General features: G+C 38.9%; 2 protein-coding genes across 2 annotated transcripts in view; one reads left to right on the top strand and one right to left on the bottom strand.

Annotated features, from left to right (window-relative positions):
• Positions 1 to 23,512, bottom strand: part of LOC142349931 (uncharacterized) — a 203,613-nt gene that overhangs the window by 99,889 nt on the left and 80,212 nt on the right. The window lies entirely within an intron of this gene.
• The window catches only part of LOC142349806 (uncharacterized), an 84,402-nt gene continuing 68,660 nt past the window's right edge, over positions 7,771 to 23,512 (top strand). Inside the window, exons 1-2 of the mRNA XM_075401588.1 lie at positions 7,771 to 7,901; positions 8,000 to 8,138. The gene's annotated coding sequence lies outside the window, so the exon portion shown is untranslated. The remainder of the gene's footprint in view (positions 7,902 to 7,999; positions 8,139 to 23,512) is intronic.

Below are 23,512 nucleotides of genomic sequence, written 5' to 3'. Positions count from 1 at the left end.
AAACGCGCTATTTTATGAGAAATTTGCAAAAACGTTTTCTCATCTATCGTTAAACGACTTCCCTTTCCCGGGTATACTGGTGAATTGGCTTAATGAGGAGACCATGGTCTAAATTGTTTTTGATTTACAATTATTTCAGATTTTGCGGGGTGAAAGCATACTGTCTAAGGAATCAATAATTTTGTTCAATTTTGACTCTGAAGAAAAAAGTGCTGTGGATAATTTGATCATATCGTTCTTAGCATCACCTGTCCAATCGGTATATTTAGAGGAAAAAACGCAAGACATGAAATATAGAGATTCTTTTCTGGCATTCCATTGGCGATTGGAAAATGTTATTCCCCATTTTCTAATAAAAGGATTGATTGTCGTTTCGCGTTGCTTCCATTTCATGTAAACAAGATTAAATTCAAACGGGTTAACGGCTAATTTTTTGGCCCTTCATGTTCATGTTTCACCTCATAATAATCATGAATCGTTCAATTCATCAAATCGGCTGAAAATGACCTTTTTAGCTCACAAAATTCCAAATTGTTAAGACTTGTGCACAGAATGTGCTCAACCGATCAATGTTGAAATTTTTAAGAAAATAGTAAAAAAAGCCGCCCCTAATTAGGAAACCTTTAAATCAGAAACTAGGCTGAATCGGAAGGAGATGGGCATACGTTCTATACAAAATGGAGGCCAATTAAACATTAGACAAAGAACTAAAAAATGAAGGATTTCACATTGATCTAAACGACAAGGGGGCTAAAAACCAGCATATAATCTTTGGAGTCAAGTTTTGATCAGAATCAAAGTTTACATATAGCATACGAAATATTTAATAGTGGATGCAACTCCACTTATACCGAGAAAATTGTACACATATAAACAGGCGGATAGCACAGCGTCAATTTGGAAACCCGCCTGTAGATCAGCTTCTAAGCGAATGCTAGTCTACCTCAAGCGGACTTGATTGGCTTGTAAATCACGCTTGTAATCTTCCAAAAATCCGGACTCTCAAATATTACATATGAAGTATAACCATACCCATTGCTGAACATGCGCAATGAGTTCTTAATCCAGGAGTTCACATCAAGTTAATAATAAAAAAATGTCTTGTCGCTGTATTTGAAATTTACTTGAAATCAATTTTTAAAATGGAGCAATTCCAGAGCCCGGAATGTTAGAAAACTGTAGAAAGCTTTTAAACGGACCCTCACGAAAAAATAAATTATTTTTCTACCAATTTTTTGCTCTTTCGAAATTTACTACACCTCGTTATATCAAAGCATACAATGGATGGACAGACAAGATCAGTGATTTGCAAGGGCCGGCCAAGCTTTACATGTATGTTCGCACTGCTTTAATTAACCCGAGAGAAAAAAACCTCGGTTTTTATCTTCAGATTTTCCTCGAAATGCTTTTTCGAAGACAAGTCAGTTGAAAAGTGTCGAATAGGTCTTTTTACTTTACGGGAGTACTCAGTCGTTCTCACAAATCTTGAAACAGTCTCCATTTTGTTTCTTCAGAGAAAATTTTCTATTCTCATCTTAAATGTACTGTTCTTCTGTTTTTCCAGCAGCCAGCGGTTTGAGATGAGCGGGCAAATTTAATGCATCAAAAAACAACAGAGGCTCTGAAAACTCATTCAATCAAGATGCTGACGGGCAAACGCCCCACCTTTGAGAATTGCTGCATGCCACTGGTCATTTATATGCTAATCAAGTCCACGTGAATTAGACTAACATTCGCTTAGAAGATTATCTCCAGGCGAGTTTTTAATTTGACGCTCTGCCATTCAATTTTTCTGCCATCCGCGTGTTTATATGTCTGTAAATTTTCTCGACACAAGTGGAGTTGCATCCACTATTAAATATTTCTTATGCTATGTGTAAACTGAGATGCTGATCAGAACTTGACTTCAAATATTGTAAGCTGGCTTCTGGCTTCGTTGTCTTTTAGATCAATGTGAAATCCTTCATCCTCTTTAGTTTTTTGTCTCACGCCTAATTGGCCTCCATATTGTAGAAAACGTATGCTCATCTCCTTCAGGTTTAGCCTAATTTATGAATTAAAGGTTTCCAAATATACACCTGAAACTTATAATTACATAGCTTCCAGTTTCAAAGAAAACATCTAGAAATGGATTGATATGGATAGATCTTATCAATATTGGACTAAATATGTGCCTTTCCACACGCCCAGTTTTTATTTTTCCAAAGTGCTGGACCGAAAGTGCATTTAATTTGTAATCTGGATTGGTTAAAGCTATCGATCCATTAGAGAGTAATAGATTGATCAGGTTCAAGGAAATTTAGGCCAACCTCATCTGTTGGAAGTGAAAAAATATTCTGTTGCTGTCGATTAGAGGCGGCTTTTTTTTTACTAATTTCGATTTTTTTTTTACTAATTTTTACTTTTTTTACTAATTTTTTTTACTAATTTCGACTTTTTTTTTTACTAATTTTTACTTTTTTTTACTATTTGTTTTTACTATTTTACTAATTACTAATTAAGTTTTTGAGATGAAAGTGCATGTCATTTATAATAGCCCCATATGCTTCAAAATTTTATGAGAAATCACAAAAATGTCCTCTTTTTTATCATTTAACGAATTCAACTTCTCCGGAAATCTTCTAAGCGAATGTTAGTCTAGCTCACTTGGAATTGACTTGCATATAAATGAATAGTGGCATTCAGCAATGCTTAAAAATGGGGTCGCTGCTCGTCAGCATCTTAATTAAGCGAGATTTCTGAGCTTCCGTTTTTTCGATGCACTAAATTTGTCCGCTCGTCTCAAACTGCTGGCGGCTGGAAAAAATCAGAAGGACAGTACAACTTAGATAATAAAGGAATTTTTTTTTTGAAGAAACAAAATGGGGATGGTTTCAAGTTTTTGTGAGAACGACCGAATACTCCAGTAACGTAAAAAGACCTAATAGACCCTTTTCAACTGACTTGTCTTCGAAAAAGCATTTCGAGGAAAATCTGAGGATAAAAACCGAGGTTTTTTTCTCTCGGGTTAATTAAAGCAGTGCGAACATACATGTAAAGCTTGGCCGGCCCTTGCAAATCACTGATCTTGTCTGTCCATCCATTGTATGCTTTGATATAAAGAGGTGTAGTAAATTTCGAAAGAGCAAAGAATTGGTAGAAAAAAAAATTTTTTTTTCGTGAGGGTCCGTTTAAAAGCTTTCTACAGTTTTCTAACATTCCGGGCTCTGGAATTACTCCATTTTATAAATTGATTTCAAGTAAATTTCAAATACAGCGACAAGACATTTTTTTATTATTAACATGATGTGAACTCCTGGATTAGGAACTCATTGCGCATGTTCAGCAATGGGTATGGTTATACTTCATATGTAATATTTGAGAGTCCGTATTTTTTGGAAGATTTCAAGCGTGATTTACAAGCCAATCAAGTCCGCGTGAGGTATAATACAATATAATCTCCTTCCATGTTAGCCTAATTGCTGATATAAATGTTTCCTAATGTACACTCGAAACTTGTAATTATATAGCTTACATTTTCAAAGAAAACATCTAGAAATGGGTTGATATCTGATAGATTTTATCAATGCTAGACTAAGTTTTTGCTTTTCCACAAGCACAGTTTTTGCTCTTCCAAGTTTTTGGGTTAAAATTGCATTTCATTTGTAACAGCCCCATATGCTTCAAAATTTTGTGAGAAATTTGCAAAAACGTTTTCTCATCTATCGTTAAACGACTTCCCCTTCCCGGGTATACTGGTGAATTGGCTCAATGAGGAGACCATGGTCTAATTTTTTTTTGATTTACAATTATTTCAGATTTTGCGGGGTGAAAGCATACTGTCTAAAGAATCAATAATTTTGTTCAATTTTGACTCTGAAGCAAAAAGTGCTGTGGATAATCTGGTCATATCGTTCTTAGCATCACCTGTCTAATCGGTATATTTAGAGGAAAAAATGCAAGAGATGAAATATAGAGATTCTTTTCTGGCATCCAATATGCGATTGGAAAATGTTATTCCCCATTTTCTAATAAAAGGATTGATTGTCGTTTCTTGTTGCTTCCATTACATGTAAACAAGATTAAGTTCAAACGGCTTAACAGCTAAATTTTTGGCCCTTCATGTTTATGTTTCACTTAAAAGTGTTCATGAACTGTTCACTCTATCGGATCAGCAGAAATTCACGGTTTCAGCTCGTAAAACTACAAGTATTGAAGACCTGTGAACAGAATGTGATCAACTTATCAATGTTGAACTTTTACAGAAACTATTAAAGGTTGACACCTATAATCGACAACACAGTGTAATATCCGTGCACTGTGTTCGGTTACGGGTTGTTTTGGTGTTTTTTTCTTAAACAATATAAACCTCGGATTTACTTATGAAAATACTCTAAGCCTAAGACTTTAATTTAATTATGAAGATGTAAATATTCAAACGGTTCAATATAGAGTTAGAATCATTGATTGGAATCCAGTCAAGAATAATTATTCCTTGACGTCTCCAGTCAAGATGCAATTCCGTGGTGATTCCCAAAAAATTTATGATGCTTTCTTTATATTGTTAATATCCGGTTTACTCTCAGTAACCATCTCTTTTTGTTCTCCCATTTACTGTGAAAATTTCGAATTGTGCGTTCACTATGTATTTTCTGAGCATGTCATACATTAAGTTCTATGTTTTACTACACTACCTCCCTCTTAGAAAATGTGAGTTTTCCACTCACTCACATGCAAGAGTTTCAAAGGTCCATTTTCGAGTTCATATATTCCTCTGCTTTTTCAATCCCGTGCCTGTCATAAATATTACGGGCCTTCTCGTCTTCCATAATTTTTTTGCCTGAAGAATAATTTTGAACAAGTCCTCCCGACCACCATTGTCCGGATGATAGAGCATTGCAGACGTTTTGAAAAGTCTCTGGATAGTACTGGTTGTGGGCCCTTGTGGCAGGAATAGAAGCTCATAAAATTTCGGAGGTCGACTGAACGGGCTCTGCACGTTGATCGCCTCCAGCCTCCGCTGGATGACCTTCTTTGAGGTCTGCTCTGTTCTTACCCCACTCCTTATTTTTCTGATATCTATCTCGGCATTCTCCAACTCCCGAGCTAAACACTCCCGCTCATCCACCAGAGGGATACATTCTCTTGTCTTTGTTTCGGCTACATTCGTAACCTCCGCCAACTCTTTCTTCAATATTTCCCCCTGCCTCCTGCAGGACTCCCACTGATTCCCAACGTATTCAAGCAGTCGTTTGGTCTCAAGCAATTGATCGCTGAACCTTTGACTTTCAAGTTTTAACTGCCGGAGCTCCTCCTCGAGCCGAGCCCCGGCAGTTCCCAGCATTTCGCTGTTGTCAATCTTCTTTTGCTGTTCCTCTGTTTTCTGATGCATCCCATTTAACTCCATAACACTAATTGTGGCTCTATCCACTATATTGGGCGTTGGTTGCAGCTGCGTCAATGGCACCACATATCATTTGTTTGAGGTTACTCCAACAATCCAATAAATTTAGTGCCTAACTATCGACCTGACCTCAAACAACTCGGGTAGATAGTAGCAATAATCGCCGATTTTTGGTTCTGCCATTCCTACATATCATACATTCCTACATATCTAAGTCTATCCCATCTGTGTCACCAGTGTAATATCCGTGCACTGTGTACGGTTACGGGTTGGGTTGGGGTTTTTTCCTTAGCACTTTAAACCTCGGGTTTACTTATGAAAATCCTCTAAGTCTAAGACTTTAGTTTAATTATGAAGATGTCAATATGCAAACGGTTCAATATAGAGTTAGAATTATTGACTTGAAATTCAATAAAATTCAAAAATCGAGAAGGTATAAAGCTATTAAGAGAAAGGCAGCTCAATTATATGGGGTTTAGTTTTGAATATAGTCTTTGGTTTCGGTCCTATCAATGGTTGATTATTCTTACGTTAATTTTACCCATTTTTTGTTAATCTCTTTGGGATTTTGTCATATTTATTTTTTACCGCACCGGTCCCTGTTATTTAAACTAACAGATAGCAGGTTTACCTGCCTGACGATTCCAGTCAAGAATAAACATTCCTTGAAGTCTCCCGTCAAAATGAAATTCCGTGATGATCCCACAATATTTATGATGCTTTCCTTTTATTGTTAAAATCCGATTTACTCTTAGTAACCATCTCTTTTTGTTCTCTCATTTATTGTGATTTGGACTTACAAAACTACATTTAATGCGACAGGAATTCACCGTATAGTGGATATGAAAATACAAAAGCGAACTGCACAAATTTCGAATTGTGCGTTTACTATATGTTTTATGAGCATGTCATACATTGAGTTCTATGGTTTACTTCAACCGGAGTATATTTTCACTTCCAACATGGGAGGATGGCCTAAACATCCTTGAATCTGATCAATCTAGTACTCTCTTAGTTTCGTTTATAAACAAAAAGTGAGCAACCTATAGGGATACAATTTGAAATGCCCTAATTTGCATTATTATCTTAGTTATTAACCAAAACTCAGAAAATTGTTTGGTTTGCTGGTTGGAATTATTTGAGTGGTTTTAACAAACGAATTTAGTATTCGGCAGTGCTAAACGGTTAGGTATTTGGACTTACAAAACTACATTTAATGCGACAGGAATTCACCGTATAGTGGATATGAAAATACAAAAGCGAACTGCACAACTTCTTATCTCGACAGCTTGTAAACCACTAATAACGAATTGGGTTGTATGCAAACTTCCTTGTCATTGATAAGAAATAAGACGTTACCGAATCAAAAAAGTGGTTTGAGTTTTTAATATTATTAAGAAATTTTCGGATCTTTTCTGTTTTGCGCCCCCTCAACTTAGTGGGCCTATATGATTTAGCCCCCCAGGAGCGCGTGCTATATAATAGCATATAACTTATAGCTCGGGGGCGTAAATTACACTGGGTTGGGGGGGGGGTTGAAATAGAATAGATCCATAGTTTCTTTAAGTTTTGCGATTTTCATTTTTGCAAGATTTGTCATGTTTCTCGATTTTTTTCGGTCGATATACCTCTCTCAAGTCTTGTGCGTGGGTTAATGGGAATATTTAAATGGATCAAATTGTCGTTAAGGGTAAGAGATTCAAGAGTTTTAGCTATGGTTATATATTTGTTTGATTGGAGTAAGTCAACTCCTGTAAATTTCGACTGTATTTATCAATTTTTACATGCTGTTCTTTATAATTGGCGTTTGATACTAATTCGATGCTATTGTCAATTTGTAAATGTATATAGGAGTTGACTTGCCGCCACCGAGCCGACCGACTATCCTTTAAGGGAAAAGGCATCCTTTTAGTTGACCTTTTTTGTATCGCAGATAGACCTGCAATATTTCGAGAGTCAAAACCAGGCTGCAAAAGAGCGATGACAAAATGTTCGCACGAACTAAGGGACTGTACAACTGACTTATCCGAGCCTGTCCCAGCTTTTACAAAAAACCCGACAAACGGACTCTATCTGACATCTAAATGAACTTCTTCAAAAGTAAGTACATCGAGACAACCAAATGGACTTGGAGACTCTTATGCAGATGTGGAGACTTTAACATCTTTGAAAAGTGACGACAAACTTAAAACGGGTCTTTCCCATTATAGCCCCCCCCCCCAGCTTAGTGGTCAGATAACCTAAAGCCCCCCCCCCCAATCATGGTAATTATACCATAATCGGGGGGCTATAATTTCATGGGGGGCTATAATGGGAAAGACCCCTTAAAACTTGGACTGCAAAAGGGAGAAACAACCTAGGGAGCTTGCCCTGAAGTCTATTCTACTACTACTACTACTAGAGCTTCCAGAGAAGGGATCACTGCTAAATAAATAAGTCAAATTTTATGACAAACGGCGACTCCTGAATCTGCTGCCACTTCCGATGTGCTTGGAACTCAAGAATTTTGAACGAGGAGGTAAGCAATTATCTGAAAATAGCTGACAACTGGAACTATTTTGCTTTATTTAAAATTTTTTCAGCTGCATTGTCAATTCGAGTTTAAAAATTTTCCAGATTTTGATGTTGTTGCAAGAAGAGCACGTTTTGAGATATATCAATCGACAGCTGCACAGAGGGCATTCTACGATTCCTAACAGAGATTTAGTGCATTATTTCAGTCCGTACTTGGGTGTTGCCGACCCGGAAACTCGTCGTAAGTTGCTAGCTTTTACTTTTAGGAGGGTACTAAGTTTTATATACATTTTCAATTATTTGCTTCAATTGTCCATTGTTCATAGCTCAATAAGTGAGAATGAGCAAGAGTTTTGTTCTCTATATTTTGCTGTGATAAAGCCTAATTGTTGTGATAAACTTATTAAATAGTTTCATATCATGAAATGGGACTGTATTATATGCAAAAAGAATATTCACCACAACTCCTACAGTGTCCCCTGTCAAAAATGCAAGGAATATGCCCACATCAAATGTGCAGACGTCTCGAAAACAGCCAAAAACGTGGAGTGGATCTGTTTATACTGTTTTAGGCCCGCGATTCCCCGAGTTAGCCCAGACTCTGCTTCGCTTGTTGGTCCTGGTGACCTTCAGGAGCAAGCTGGCTGTGAGAGGGGCCGGGAACCGGGCCAAGCCATAGCGGGAGACGTACGCCCAAATTTTCAAAACCCAGTGAACCCCCAAAGCCAACAAACACCAGAACAAAGTTTTTGGGCAGCGCTAGAAAAACCAGAAGACCTGCTTCCTATCTACCAAGAAATCGTTACCTGGAAGCCAAGCTTCATGAGAATCAACAAATGCAAAGCAGGCAACTCTTTTACCAACGCACTAAACGACGCCCTTAAACCTCTTGCAGACCAATCAGCAAATGCCCCCTTCTCATTGCTCGCTGCCATGATCATGCCCCACCTACTGCTCTGCCGGACCAAGAAGGCCGACGACAACTCTGCCAATAAAACGCTAAGCCGACGTCTTGACCTTTGGTTTAGTGGAAAACTGATGGAACTTTTCCATGAGGCAGGAGCATTGCAAAAACGAAAGCCAGCAGCCAAACAAAAAATAAGTGAGCCCAAACCAATCAAACGTTTCAATGAAATGATGAAAGAAGGAAAAGTCTCAGGCGCGATGCGAGTGCTGGCCGGCGAAAAAGGAGGAGTCCTTCCGTTGAAACACAAGATTGGAGACAGCGATGTTTTGAGTATTCTTCTTTCGAAGCACCCACCTGCATCCTCGTTGAACGAACAATGTCTTGTTACAGGACAACAGCCCCTTGCTTACCACCCAGCAGTCTTCGAAAGAATCGATGCAGCATTGGTTGAAAAAGCTGTCCTGCGCACTAACGGAGCACATGGTCCGTCCGGCTTAGACTCAGCGCAATGGAGAAGGATTTTGACCTGTTTCGAAAAGAACTCTGACAACCTTAAGAACACAGTCGCAGCTATTGCCAAACGAATCGCGACCCAAAAACTCGAATCAGAAACCCTGATGCCATACAACAGCTGCCGACTCATTCCTCTGGACAAAAACCCTGGAGTTAGACCGATAGGAATTGGTGAAGTACTTCGGAGGATAGTCGGAAGATGTATCGCCAAAAGTTTGGATGCAGAACTACGCTCAATAGCCGGAAACGACCAGCTTTGCATGGGTCAGACCGCGGGAATCGAGTACTCTATTCACTCCCTGCGAACCGAATTTGAGAAAGACTCCTGTGAAGCTCTGCTACTTATAGATGCAACGAATGCCTTCAACAACCTGAACAGAGCAACAGCGCTTGAAAACATAAGGAGAATCTGCCCTTCTATCTACTGCGCCCTAAAAAACTCCTACCAAACCCCCAGCAATCTATACGTCGACAAGCAGACCCTTCTTTCCCAGGAAGGATGTACACAAGGGGATCCCTTGGCAATGCTAATGTATGGCATTGCGTCAAGGCCGCTGATAGACAGAATGAACATGGAATCAGTTTCGCAAAAATGGTACGCTGACGATGGCACTGCAGTGGGAACAATTGAAAAACTCCTGTTGTTCTTCAAGCAGCTGAACAAAATTGGTGAAGGATTTGGATACTTGTCAACGCCCCCAAATGCCAGCTAATTGTCAAGCCTCACACCATTGAAAAAGCGAAACATATTTTCAATAACACAAATGTACAAATCGTTGACGGTGCACGAGTTCTCGGCTCTGTAATAGGGTCTGAAGCAGCCTGCCAGAAGGTTGTTCAAGAGCAATCAGAAACACAACAAAAACTTCTGAAGAACCTAAGCGAGTTCGCCAAATCGTCACCGCAAGCAGCCTATCACTGTTTTTCCCGAGGCGCTCAAAGTAAATTGACATTCTTGCTACGTACAACCCCAAAAGCTGATACCATCCTAGCTGACTCAGAGAACATCATACGTAGAAGACTAATACCGAATATGACCGACCAGGACTCCCCCGATGATGGTATGAGATCCCTGTTAAGTGTACCTGTAAAGAATGGCGGGATGGCAATCAGAGCTCCTGACGATTTAGTCCCCGCGTATGACCAATCGAAACTTCTCAGCAGCCCACTAGATCATTTTGACGTAACAACAGCGACACTACATCAAGAGAGAATCAAAACAGACATACGAAGACAAAAACAAACCCAAAACAACCAGAAGTCAGAAGAAATTCTTGCAAACATGACCGAAGATCTCAAATATTCAGTACAACTAGCCAGTGAGAAAGGCGCGTCTACATGGTTGAATGCACTGCCTATAGAACGACATGACCTTTGGTTAACCAAAACCGAGTTCAGAGACGCCCTATGCATTCGATATGGCTGGCAATTCAAAAATATTCCCGAGAAGTGTGCGTGTGGCTCGAAGTTTCTTGTATCCAATGCCCTTCACTGCCCTAAGGGAGGATATCCAATAACCAGGCATAATGAAGTAAGAGATCTCTTCGCCGAGCTTATGCGAAAAACTTGTTACGATATCGAAGTTGAACCTCACCTGCAGCCTCTCAGCAATGAGAGCCTAAAACCCGCAACCTGCAAGGACGAGGAAGCACGATTAGATATCTCAGCTAAAGGCCTATGGGGTTCTCACTTTGAGAAATCATACTATGATGTTAAAGTCTTCAACCCGTTTGCTCCAACAAACAGACGTATTGGAATCAAAGAGAGCTACAAGTTCCACGAAACGACGAAGAAAACCAAATACCTGGACAGAATTGTTGAAGTTGAGCATAGCTCTTTTATCCCTCTGATCTCGACCACAGGAGGAAGCGGCCCCGGCTCCACAATAGTTATAAAACGACTTGCATCAAGAATTGCTGAAAAGACGAAAGACACGTATCCTAACGTCATAAATTTCATCAGAACATCCCTGAGCTTCGCCCTACTTAGAAGCACAATCCTTTGTATAAGAGGGCACAGAGGACAACGCTCTTACAAGGAGGAGTCTTCACCCTGTGCATTTAATGCCGAAGTCAACCCATAAATCTGTACATATAAACCTAATTTGAAACCTAACGTGAACTTACATGTATACTGTTTCATACCAAACTTTGACCTCCAGAAACTGACTGGTAATTTATTCATTTCATTAGCAGACGTGGTGCTCATTTTTCATTCCAACAGCACACAGTGCACTTTGAATTTTCGTCTTTACGATCAGTTGCTTTGATTTTGCTCTTTTTGTTTGACCTCGAATGATGTTAGCACCGTTCTGTTATTGTTGACCTTTATTGAATTCAAGTTATTTCATATTTTAAAATCTATTGAGAAGCCTATATTGTAACATTTTATTATAGAGCTAAACAGTGAAGTCTTTCAAAAGACGATCAACATGTGCTGCAAAGTAACAATTCTTGACGTAAGATTAATTGCACTATGCTTTTTGATTTAGGGCGTAAACATGTAGCTTATCAGGTTTTGGTTTCTCTTGCTTTGTGAAACGTCGATTGTTTGAAAACTTATAACCTAGTAGTTAGTCTATTGGGAAATATTTGATACATGATGTTGGTTCCTAAAGGTGAAGGTAAATTAAGCATGACTTAGATTTGTTCTATAAAACCAGGACAAAAGAAATAAAACATTTGAAGCAGAAATGGCGGCGAATTGTGAAACTTGTTGAAAAACCAGAACGAAAAATGTTTTATATTTTTTTAAAGATAAAGAGTAGCTGGTTACAGTAGACTAGTTAATGTTTGAGCTGTTCTGTTTTTATCCCCGTGTTTATGATCCCCATAGCAACTTTGATGACATCCACGATGATTTAACACCCCATGTGGGCTCTGTTTATGACCAGAAGAAACTTTTTGAACAGGAACGGCGCAACCGTCCATGAACTTTAGTACCAAATCATAATAATAAAAGATCTAATCGAAAAAGCAGAGCATATATTTTCCAATAATAAAAGGAAATAGTTCATCGATGTAAGGTTTTGGGCAGTGTTATAGAGTCTGGTAGGTCAAGATAGATTTGTAGACAAAGCATTAAAGCATCACCAATCGCTTTTGCAAAAATTTGCTCGCCATACTAAGGATTAATAAAAAAGATGTATTTTAATCGTTAATTCCACCAGTTCGAGGTACGGTATAATTATTGAAACTATTAATTGAGACATTAATTTTTGGTTTGTAATAATGGTATCAAAATCGAATTGATACTGAATTTAGTTCAGATTTTGCAGGAAAATGATGAGCGAGAACCGAGATAAAGCAACAGCTTATTATTATCTACAGTGAAAAATACTTTTTATAATCTCCAATAAAACAATAAAAAAGGCAACAGGTCCGAATGTACAAATGAGAGTAGCTCACTTGATATCTGTTGAAAAAATGGCATTGAGTTGTCGTGACGCCCTGCCCTTGAAGTAATAACCATTTTGACCTTATGAAAGGCGAGTTTTGTGGTATTCACTTACGCCATGATTAGGATCTGTTGAGTTGCCAATTATGGCCTTGTCAATGAAATTTTCATTGCGGCACATAGTTCCAATCGATGCGTCGACGGTCGCATAAGCGTGCGAGATCCGCGGATGCATATGATTGAGCTTCGTAATAGAGCGAAGCTTATCTTGGTCCTTATATGTATGTGATGTGCTATGCGTAGGAGTCCTCCTTTTTCTCGCTCAGTTTCCCTGCGATGCGTCTCATTGCTTTAGAAGCAAATTTGTTCATGTTTTATTTTCTCAATTTGCTGTTGTTATTGTTGTAGCTGTCGCACAGAGCTGCAATTCACAGGTAATTTTGGCGGGATACAGGCGCTTATTGCCGTTTTAACTGGTACCCTGGTTGCATTTGTATAATAATAATAATAGATAGATATATGAGTAGTAGTGTGTGACTGCCATGGTGAATGACATGCGGTCCCCGGGTTACGGGGACTAGGAGGGGCATCGTCAACATCGCGGAAAGGGACAAGGAAGGCTGATTATTCTGTGCAGTGGGGTCTTGTAGAACTGGTGGTAATAAATCCAGCCATTTGGCTACCTCTACTGGTCTTTCCCACAGGTCAATAACTTTCAGGTCCGTGGTGTTATTACGTCAGTTGATAATGTGCTTTACGTCATGTGGTGTTACATCACATTTGGGACAGCGGTTATCAACATTGTCACAGATCCTAGTCTGGTAAGAGTTTAGCAGGGGACAGTATCCCGTTCTCAGACTTCTTGGTTTTTAGTTTTTGATCTTTTCGCGTCATATTGCTGAGTAACGATCTTGTTCTTCGCTTGCCTCCTTTCGGTTTTCTTCAAGAGACGTAGTAACTTTGATGGTTCTCTCATACTCATAGGCAGGGTCAGTCAGAAGAAGGGTGTTGGGACCGTGTGTGCGAACGACAGCGAGAAAGGTCTCTATACCTCTTTGTAGTATAGTTAACCATCGATAGTGTTAGTTCTTTGCTGATAATATTCGCTGTACTAGCGGTTAGTATCTGTGAGTTTGGCGTTTTTCTTGATTTGATCATCAGCTTTTGTTGGACCGCGTTTTGTGTTGAGATCTTTGTATGCCTTCTGAGTTTTGTGAGTAATTGGGTATATTCTCTTTAAGCACAGGATTCAGGTGAGGATTTTATGCCCTTCTACTACACCAATTTCGTCTTCAAGAATTTTTTTCTTATTCTATGTGCTTCATTTGTGTGATGAGGTGGTATGTAGTAACATTTTACCCAAAGTCTGGTCCTTGGCGTGGAGTTCATTAAGAAGACCTTTCATTAAGTGGATTGAGCCTGTTGCATTTCCATCTGCTTACCGTTTTTGGGTAATATGGTCATGAATTGGCATGATGAGAGGACAGTATCGGTGCTCCATACTTTGCCATAGCTAACGGTTTGCCCACTGGTGCCGTATTGAAATTTGAGAGTTAAGTTGTTTCTGTAAAGGTTTGATTGTAACTGGTATCATTTCATGAGGGAATTGTTTAACGAGGGGCATAAATTTGTATTTTTTGAGCCCAAATTTGCTATCGAGGCGTTTCTTGGTCAGGAGAATGCCTTCTGTATTCTGATTTTTAAATGCGCTCAGAAAGTTAATGGCGCGTTCAATACCACACTTTTGACCTTGGCATAATTATACATTTCCTCCAAGTTGTGTGAGATCTTGCTTCAAGAATTTCGTGATGCTTCGTCCTAAGATTCGTTGCATCACTTCACTGATACAAGTTAAGAAGCCGTCGCATTTTCTGGGCATCCAGGCCTAAAGTTCCATGGCTTTCACCTGTTTTCAATGACAGCTCGATTAGCAATTACATTAAACCTTTCAAAGACCGAGGAATGGTTTGGCAGTGAGTTAAGTGGGTCGTCGGGTATAATCAATTGTCGGGTTTTAGGGGTTTTCTTTTTTGGTGTTTCTCCTGCGGGATTTGGATAAGGTTTTGTTGGGTCTTCACCATTATAGCCCCCCAGCTTAGTGGTCAGATAACCTATTGTCCCCAATCAAGGTAATTATACCATAATGGGTGAGCTATAATTTCATGGGGGGGGGCTATAATGGGAAAGACCCGTTTTGTTTACCCCTTTGAGTCTTACTTTATCGTTACAGAGAGGACGCTACCTGTTGATTCTTCGCGAAGGCATCTGTTAGCGTTTGAGATCTTTTTTTGAAGTTACGTTTCCCTTGCTCTTCATGAGTTGCTCCTGCAAAGATTTCGACGAAGAGCTCATTTATGTTCCCTGATAGCATTGATCAAAGGCCCTGGCAATGTTTTTCGCAATGGATGCGTCATAGTCTACTTTTTTGCGCTAGGATGAAGTGGGGGCTTCATAAAAGAGCAGATCATGACAGTTTCCAATTTTTCAGCAACTTGGTTGCCGAAAGGATTGTGGATATTGTGCCGGTGAACTTGAATCCTGCTTTGTTTCTGTCGATCAAGTAGAACGCAGCTGTCCAATGTACGGCTTGCTTGTAAAAGTTTTTCAGGTTTTCGTTCAAGTCATTTTCGTATTTTTTTCAGAAATCAGAGGGCTGGCAGATATGATTTTTCACAGCAGGCGATGTAATGCTGCTTCTAGTTTGCGTCGGCAGGTGATGTTGTCCTGTGCAGTGTTTGCATATGAAACGCGAATGGTGTTGGTTCCGACATCTTCAGCGCGACCTAGGACTATGGATCACCTCAAATCTCACGTGGAACGATAACTGTACCACGAGAACGAAGAAGGGATTAAGTGCACTGTTCCAACTGAAACGAAACCTGTCTACAAACAGCACGCGAAACAGTAAGCTAAATTCTTACGTTGGTTACGTTGTGCCAGTCCTGACCTACTGCTCTCAAGCATGGCAGCCGAACAAGTCGAATCTTGCGAAGTTTGAAAGGGTGCAGGAAATTGCTACCAAGTGGATACTGAATGCAAGTTTTGAATACAAAGATCGACTTCTACAGCTAAAGCTGCTGCCTCTCAGCTTATATGTCGAAATGCACAATCTCCTGCTTCTGATATCATTGGATAGAAACGAATACGACGTTGTTGTTGATCTACCTAGAGTCACCGAAGATAAAACTCGACAGCATACAAGAGGAGAACTGACGATCGGAACGAATCGACTCTACAAAACCGATGAAAACTTCTTCCATCGTACAAAATTATTATACAATATCATTATCAGAGTGTACACCAGCTACGGAAAATATCTCAATAAAGACACCATCTCCAAAATCTACTGGGACTACTTTCTGAGAAAATATGACAAGAGGGACAAATGCACTTGGCGAATTGTTTGCAAATGTGACCACTGCAATAACTGGAAAAAACTAGACTAAACTAAAACTACCTTTGGACTGAACTCATGTGGGTCTAACAAACCCTTGGATTTATTTATGTTTAAATCCTAAAGCCTTTACTACTACTACTACTACTACTGACAGTCCGCTGCATTGCACGTGCATATAGGTTCCGCAGTTATAGCAGATTCCGCTGCTTGTAAGGTGGTTTGAAAATTTAGGGCATTGCTTTTGGGTTTCTGCCATTGTTTGGACTAAGGAGATCACTACTTAGGAGCGTGTAGGGATTTAGTAGAGAAAATTTGTAAATAAAATAGGGAAATATGATATTAAATCAAGAAGATTTATAGCTAGCATAAAATTTGCTCTGAGCGAGAAAATTATGCCATAGGGCAGAACATGCTGCTATTGGGAGACAAGGAGGCAATAGCGACAGGGGCAGCCTAATTTGTTTTGAGCAGGAAAAAAGTTTGACTGATATTAGGATTCACCTGCAAACAGAAATCAATGTCCTTCCTGTGAGCTCTGCTCGGAAGCGTGGTCTTTAGGATACTGAAGTTGAGAGAAAATGTTGCGTGACGTGTCTGTCGAAGAAAAAAGGCAATTCGTTTGTTTTAACTCCATTTGCTTTATGTTTGTGGCTTATTTGTGAGCAATATATTCATACTTTACCTTTCAGTATTTCGAGTTTGTCTGTTTATTGCTCTTTATTTTCTTGAAAAATTTATTGGTTCGGAATGTGAAATTATAGTTTGTTCCATTTATTTTGTTCCATTTTTGCATTGTTTTCAATAAATATAAAACCTAGTGTCTTATTAAGGGGATTGAGTATTTTCTGTAGTTTTGTTTGTAAGAATAGGCTACGATGTCGTTTTTGAAAACCGTTACAAATTACAGTGAAATGGCCGGAGAACTAGTGAAGCTCCCAGAGATTAGATATGAATGTCAGAGGCTCTGATTTTGGTACCGAACCGGAATACCGTATTATTACTCAACGGCAAATCGATTTCTTATACCTTCAGAACTTAATCATAACTAAGAGAACTAACGTGGAATATCTTAGAGAAAGAACACAAACATTCCATGTAGTTGGATTTTTTTGGCTTATGAGAGAATTTTTATTCAAATGCTATGTTTATCTCTGGGAGCAGAACTTTAAGTGCCTTTTTTAATCCGCGAAGTCAAATTAATAATTATAATTAAATATTAATTATAATTTTAAATGACTTCTGTTCTGAAGTTTACTTTAGTGATCAAACATCGTCAGCTTTTACTTCAAAGGTCATACAATAATGTGGAACTGCTTGTAAGGGTCTTTTAAATAGGTTGTCATATAATAATCAAGAAATATCAATTTAGAATCCGAAAATAATTTTGAAATTTCGATTTTTCACAAGAAATGTAGCAGCGCAGGAAATGTTTGTAACGCAAATAGAATTGTTATAAAATTACCATTAAACAGATTGACAATAAAAATTGTTGCCCTTTTTTGAATACTAATCAATGGACATCAGAGTGATTAATTGTACATCTCAGTAGGTTTGGATTGAAAAACTGTGAATGAAATATATTGTGAACAGAAGAAAATGAAACTTGAAAATTTTTTTCTGATAAAAAGAATCCCCCACCCAGACGTGGTTGTTTCTATAAGTAGCCTGAATAATGAAGCGAAACTAGAAATACCTTCAGTTAAACAAGGACAAGCTTTATTTTTAAGGTTTTTCGGGTCTTTTTAAAAAATGTTGTGCTTAATGTTATGCTAAAAAGTTTTTTTTAACTTTTAGCAATAAAAATGTTTGACAATCAAAATTTAGACGCGAAAAATTGAGCCTAACTGTTACAAGCTTAGAATATTTTGAAAATTTTGTCATCAGATTGAAATAGTTATGGAATCAAGTGCGAAAAGTTCTATTCACTTTGTATAACAGCGTGAAACATCTGTTTCCGAACAATAACCTAAAAATCGGAGAATTGCTTTGACCTAAAAAACTCACTGAGTCAAATTGTTTCAAGTATACTTTTTACCGGTAAAATATGGAGTTGAACGTGAAACCACAGCTTCTGGACAATAATGGTAGAATTTGAATGAGGAAATTCGAGGGCAGCTGTTAAGAGCCGCTTGAAGCTTATATCGTTTAAATTGTTTTTAAAATACTGAGAGCCATCAAACTAAGAATAGGACTGAAAAATGCGGAAAGGAGCAATTCATAAGATTGTATGATGTTTTTGGAAAATTGATGTAGACGTTGCAATAACATTTAATATTCAAGATACTATATTATCAATAATTTTTGCCATGTATAATTATCTTTTATTGTTTTATCTCAATCAAGATTTATATACCTCAATTTTGCTGTCAGGACGGCAGGCTGGCTATTTGCTACTGAGTTAAAACAGAAATTTTTCATTTGCGGTGTAACTTGCAATATACAGATATAATCTACAGAACAAAAAGAAGTAATTTTGTTTTGAACAACAGAATCATCGATGAGGATCACTGCTCATAGACGAGGTGAAGTGCTGCCTCCATTCTTTTTTTCTTTTGAGTTCAATAACCTTCTGAGTTTGATTTTGAACGATAGAGGGAAATTGCAATAAACTTAATTGCCCTCAAACGAAGTTTGTAGCAATAATATTTGTCCTGTTGTCTGTTTTATGCGATTTTTCGCTTAACCGATTTTTCTTTTGACCCGTTTGTCTTTTTGTCCTCAAAACGGAATATACATGTACCACTCCGAGGACATTAAGTTCTCTTAGAACTTCACGCCTAACCAGTCTCTAAGAATGCGGTTCACGAAACTGTTTTGAGGAGACGATTTCATTGTGCAGAGGGCTGTTCTTTATCTTGAAAATTTGACCCCCAGTCACCCACCCATTCAATGACCCCACTCACCCCCAAACTCTCTCTATCTGGCGCTTTCGACCCCTTTCTCGTTCACCGCCCTCCCAACCGTACCCCACCCCCACCCGAATCGCTTGACAACCCCTCAATCGCTCGACCCCCGGCCCCCACTATTAGGCTATCTCTGAGCAATGCAAGCATCTCTGAGCCCCAGTAAGATACTACCAAAGCGAACCGCTCGCCGATCGTTTGAGAACAATTCGCCCGACTTTTGTCGAATTTTTAAATTAATTTGCTCAGAAAAATTTTGTTGTTTTGTCGTCACCTTCACAATGGTTTTTCTATGAGCAACCATTATAGACTGAAATTGAACATTATATTGTTATAAAAAAATTGTATGTGCTTAATCAGTCATTAACATTTTTCATTGCTCTCAAACGAAGTTTGTAGCAATTATATTAGTCCTGTCAGTCTTATTTTATTCGATTTTTGGCTTGACCAATTTTCCGTCTGACGCCTTTGACTTTTCGTCCTCAAAAACGGGATAAACAGGTAGTGCCCAGCGAGCATGAAGTGCTCTTAGAGCTTTTCAGCTCTGTTTCAGCTCAAACTGTTTGGGAGACTTATAGATATGGTGTGAAGGGTGGTTTTTAGAGGTTGAAGACACCCCCACTGTTGACCCCCTACTATTGCCGACCCCCAACCTCTCTGTTACCCCCACCCCACTGTTGCCCGCCCCCTCCCTCCCCCATCAGCCCCCCGGTGTACCCTCCGACCCCGTGGCTACGTTCGAACAACCGATCGCTAAGAACAAGGAATTTTATCCCAATTTTACCCCAAGTTCTTTGAAAATTGTTGTCATCTTTTGGTTTTTTCAGCCCTAAGTGTCAACGAAACTCCTCTAGGGTTTTGTATTAGCTTACTTTATGGCTTCTGGTGGTAGTGGAATGGTTTCACCATTTTAACAACACACATTTTAGCATTTTTCGATAAAACGTTCAATTTTTTTGATATTAATTATTGATTATTCACGTCTTTCCAGACACAGGGGCCAAAAACGTCCTTAACGGTTTGATGATAAGTTAATGAAACAAATGAATTTGCCATGGAATAGCTTCCAATTTGTTAATATGACAAATTTCAGCGATTTTTTTTTAAATAAAAATTGCATTTTTAAGTTTTTTGAGTTGTTTTTTGTTTTTTAGGTTTCTCCAGCCTCAAGAGACACATAACCTCCTCTAAGGTTTGATAATAAGTTACTGCATATCTTCTAGATGTAATGGAATGTTTTTCAAGCTTTTAATGTCAGCAATTTTTTATAACATTTGCAATTTTTTCAAGTTTTTCGAATCTTTTTGAGTTTTTGATCAATTTTCCGGGACCAGGGTCCTAGGGACCTGCTCCATGGTTTGATGATAAGCTGTCGCACAGTTTCTAGAGTTGATGGAATGGTTATCAATACTTAAAGGACTCCAGCTTTAGCATTTTTTTTTTGTTAAAATTCATTTAATACGTCAAGTTTCTGGATCTCTATGAGGCAGTGAAACTATTTAAAGCTTGAAATAGGGTTACTGGATAGGCTCTTAAGACATTGAAATGGCTTTGAAGATTTTAGTATCTTGAATTCTTGCAAGATTTTGTTAAAATTTTCAATTGTTATCAAAATTATTGTCCTTTTCCTGAGTTTAACGATCATTACTGGCCAACGAAGCTTTTCAAGTCTTACAGATGGGTTCCTTGACATAACTCCGGAGACAGAAAGTAGTTGTGAACATTCACTGCAAAATCGGCAAGCTTTTCTTTTAAATATTGCAATGTTTTGCAGTTTTCAAAATATCAGTTTTTATTTGATTTATTTCCTAACAACGCTAAAAAACTAAGTTGCAAAATTGAATCAAGCTAAAGCTAGCCTCACTAAATCGTGGCTTGCTACTGACAAAGCCAACCACTCGGTGGTCGTTTGTGAGCAATTCGCCCAATGTTAGTCGGTTATTAATTGCTCTCAAACGAAGTTTGTAGCAAATATATTAGTCCTGTCGGTCTTTTTTTCTATGCAATTTTTCGCTTGACCAATTTTTCGTCTGAAGCCTATGACTTATCGTCTTCAAAAACGGGACAAACAGGTAGCGCCGAGTGGGCATTAAGTGCTCTTGGAGCCTTTCAGATGTGTTTCAGCTCAAATTCTTTGGGAGACTATAGATATGGTGTGAAGGGTGGTTATTATGTTGAAGACACCCCCACTGTTGACCCCCCTACTAATGTCGATCCCCAACCGCGCTGTTTTCTCCACCCCACTGCTGCCCACTCCCTCCCTCCCCATCAGCCCCCCATGTACCCTCCCACCCGTGGCTACGTTCGAACAACCGATCGTTAAATACACCCCCACTGTTGACCCCCCACTTTTGCCCCCACCCCCCCCACTGCGCTGTTGCCCTCCACCCCACTATTGCCCCTCCCCCCTCACTCACTCGCCATCAGCCCCCCCCCCCCCCCCCGGATAGACCCCCTCCCCTCCGTGGCTACGTTCGAACAACCGACCGCTAAGAACAAGGAAGTTAATAATAATTTTAACAATTTTTTTCAAGCTTTGAGAATTTTTGTCATTTTTTGAGTTGTTTCAGCCCTAGATGTCAAGGAACCTCCTCTAGGGTTTAGTATTAGCTTATTGCATGGCTTCTAGTGGTAATGGAGTGGTTTCAGCATTTTAACATCACGAATTTTAGCATTTTTTGACAAAACGTTCAATTTTTTTCAAATTTTTGATATTCATTTTTCATTATTCACGTCTTTCCAGTCACAGAGGCCAAAAAAGTCCTTAAGGTTTTGATGATAAGTTAATGAAGCAAATTAATTTGCCATGGAATAGCTTCCATTTTGTTAATATGACAAATTTCAGCGATTTTTTTTAAAATAAAACTTGCATTAAGTTTTTTTGAGGTTTTTTTTTGTTTTTTAGGTTTTTCCAGCCTCAAGAGCCACATAGCCTCCTCTAAGGTTTGATAATAAGTTACTGCATATCTTCTAGATGTAATGGAATGTTTTTCAGGCTTTTAATGTCAGCAATTTTATATAACATTTGCAATTTTTTCAAGTTTTTCGAATCTTTTTGAGTTTTTGATCATTTTTTCGGGACCAGGGTCCTAGGGACCTGCTCCATGGTTTGATGATAAGCTATCGCACAGTTTCTAGAGTTGATGGAATGGTTTTCAATACTTAAAGGACTCCAGCTTTAGCATTTTTTTTGTTAAAATTCATTTAATACGTAGGGTTAATGGATCTTTATGAGGCAGTGAAACTATTTAAAGCTTGAAATAGGGTTACTGGATAGGCTCTTAAGACATTGAAATGGCTTTGAAGATTTTAGTATCTTGAATTTTTGCAAGTTTTTGTTAAAATTTTCAATTGGTATCAAAATTATTGTCCTTTTCTTGAGTTTAACGATCATTACTGGCCAACGAAGCTTTTCAAGTCTTACAGATGGGTTCCTTGACATAACTCCGGAGACAGAAAATAGTTGTGAACATTCACTGCGAAATCGGCAAGCTTTTCTTTTAAATATTGCAATGTTCTGCAGTTTTCAAAATATCAGTTTTTATTTGATTTATTTCCTAACAACGCTAAAAAACTAAGTTGCAAAGTTGAATCAAGCTAAAGCTAGCCTCACTAAATTGTGGCTTGCTACTGACAAAGCCAACCACTCGGCGGTCGTTTGTGAGCAATTCGCCCGATGTTAGTCGGTTATTAATTGCTCTCAAACGAAGTTTGTAGCAAATATATTAGTCCTATCGGTCTTTTTTTTCTATGCAATTTTTCGCTTGACCAATTTCTCCTCTGAAGCCTATGACTTATCGTCTTCAAAAACGGGACAAACAGGTAGCGCCCAGCGGGCATTAAGTGCTCTTGGCGCCTTTCAGATGTGTTCCAGCTCAAACTCTTTGGGAGACTATAGATATGGTGTGAAGGGTGGTTATTATGTTGAAGACACCCCCCACTGTTGACCCCCCTACTAATGCCGACCCCCAACCGCGCTGTTTTCCCCACCCCACTGCTGCCTACTCCCTCCCCATCAGCCCCCCATGTACCCTCCCACCCGTGGCTACGTTCGAACAACCGATCGTTAAATACACCCCCACTGTTGACCCCCCACTTTTGCCCCCATCCCCCCACTGCGCTGTTGCCCTCCACCCCACTATTGCCCCTCCCCCCTCACTCACTCGCCCTCAGCCCCCCCCCCCCCGGATAGACCCCCTCCCCTCCGTGGCTACGTTCGAACAACCGACCGCTAAGAACAAGGAATTTAATAATAATTTTAACAATTTTTTTCAAGCTTTGAGAATTTTTGTCATTTTTTGAGTTGTTTCAGCCCTAGACGTCAAGGAAACTCCTCTAGTGTTTAGTATTAGCTTATTGCATGGCTTCTAGTGGTAATGGAGTGGTTTCAGCATTTTAACATCACGAATTTTAGCATTTTTTGACAAAACGTTCAATTTTTTTCAAATTTTTGATATTCATTTTTCATTATTCACGTCTTTCCAGACACAGGGGCCAAA

The sequence above is a fragment of the Convolutriloba macropyga genome, chromosome 11, assembly GCF_964194025.1.
Source record: "Convolutriloba macropyga chromosome 11, txConMacr16.3, whole genome shotgun sequence".
In the NCBI taxonomy this organism is placed as follows: Eukaryota; Metazoa; Xenacoelomorpha; order Acoela; family Convolutidae; genus Convolutriloba; species Convolutriloba macropyga.
Note: the sequence above shows the minus strand (reverse complement) of the source record. Positions and strands in the feature narration are given on the sequence as shown.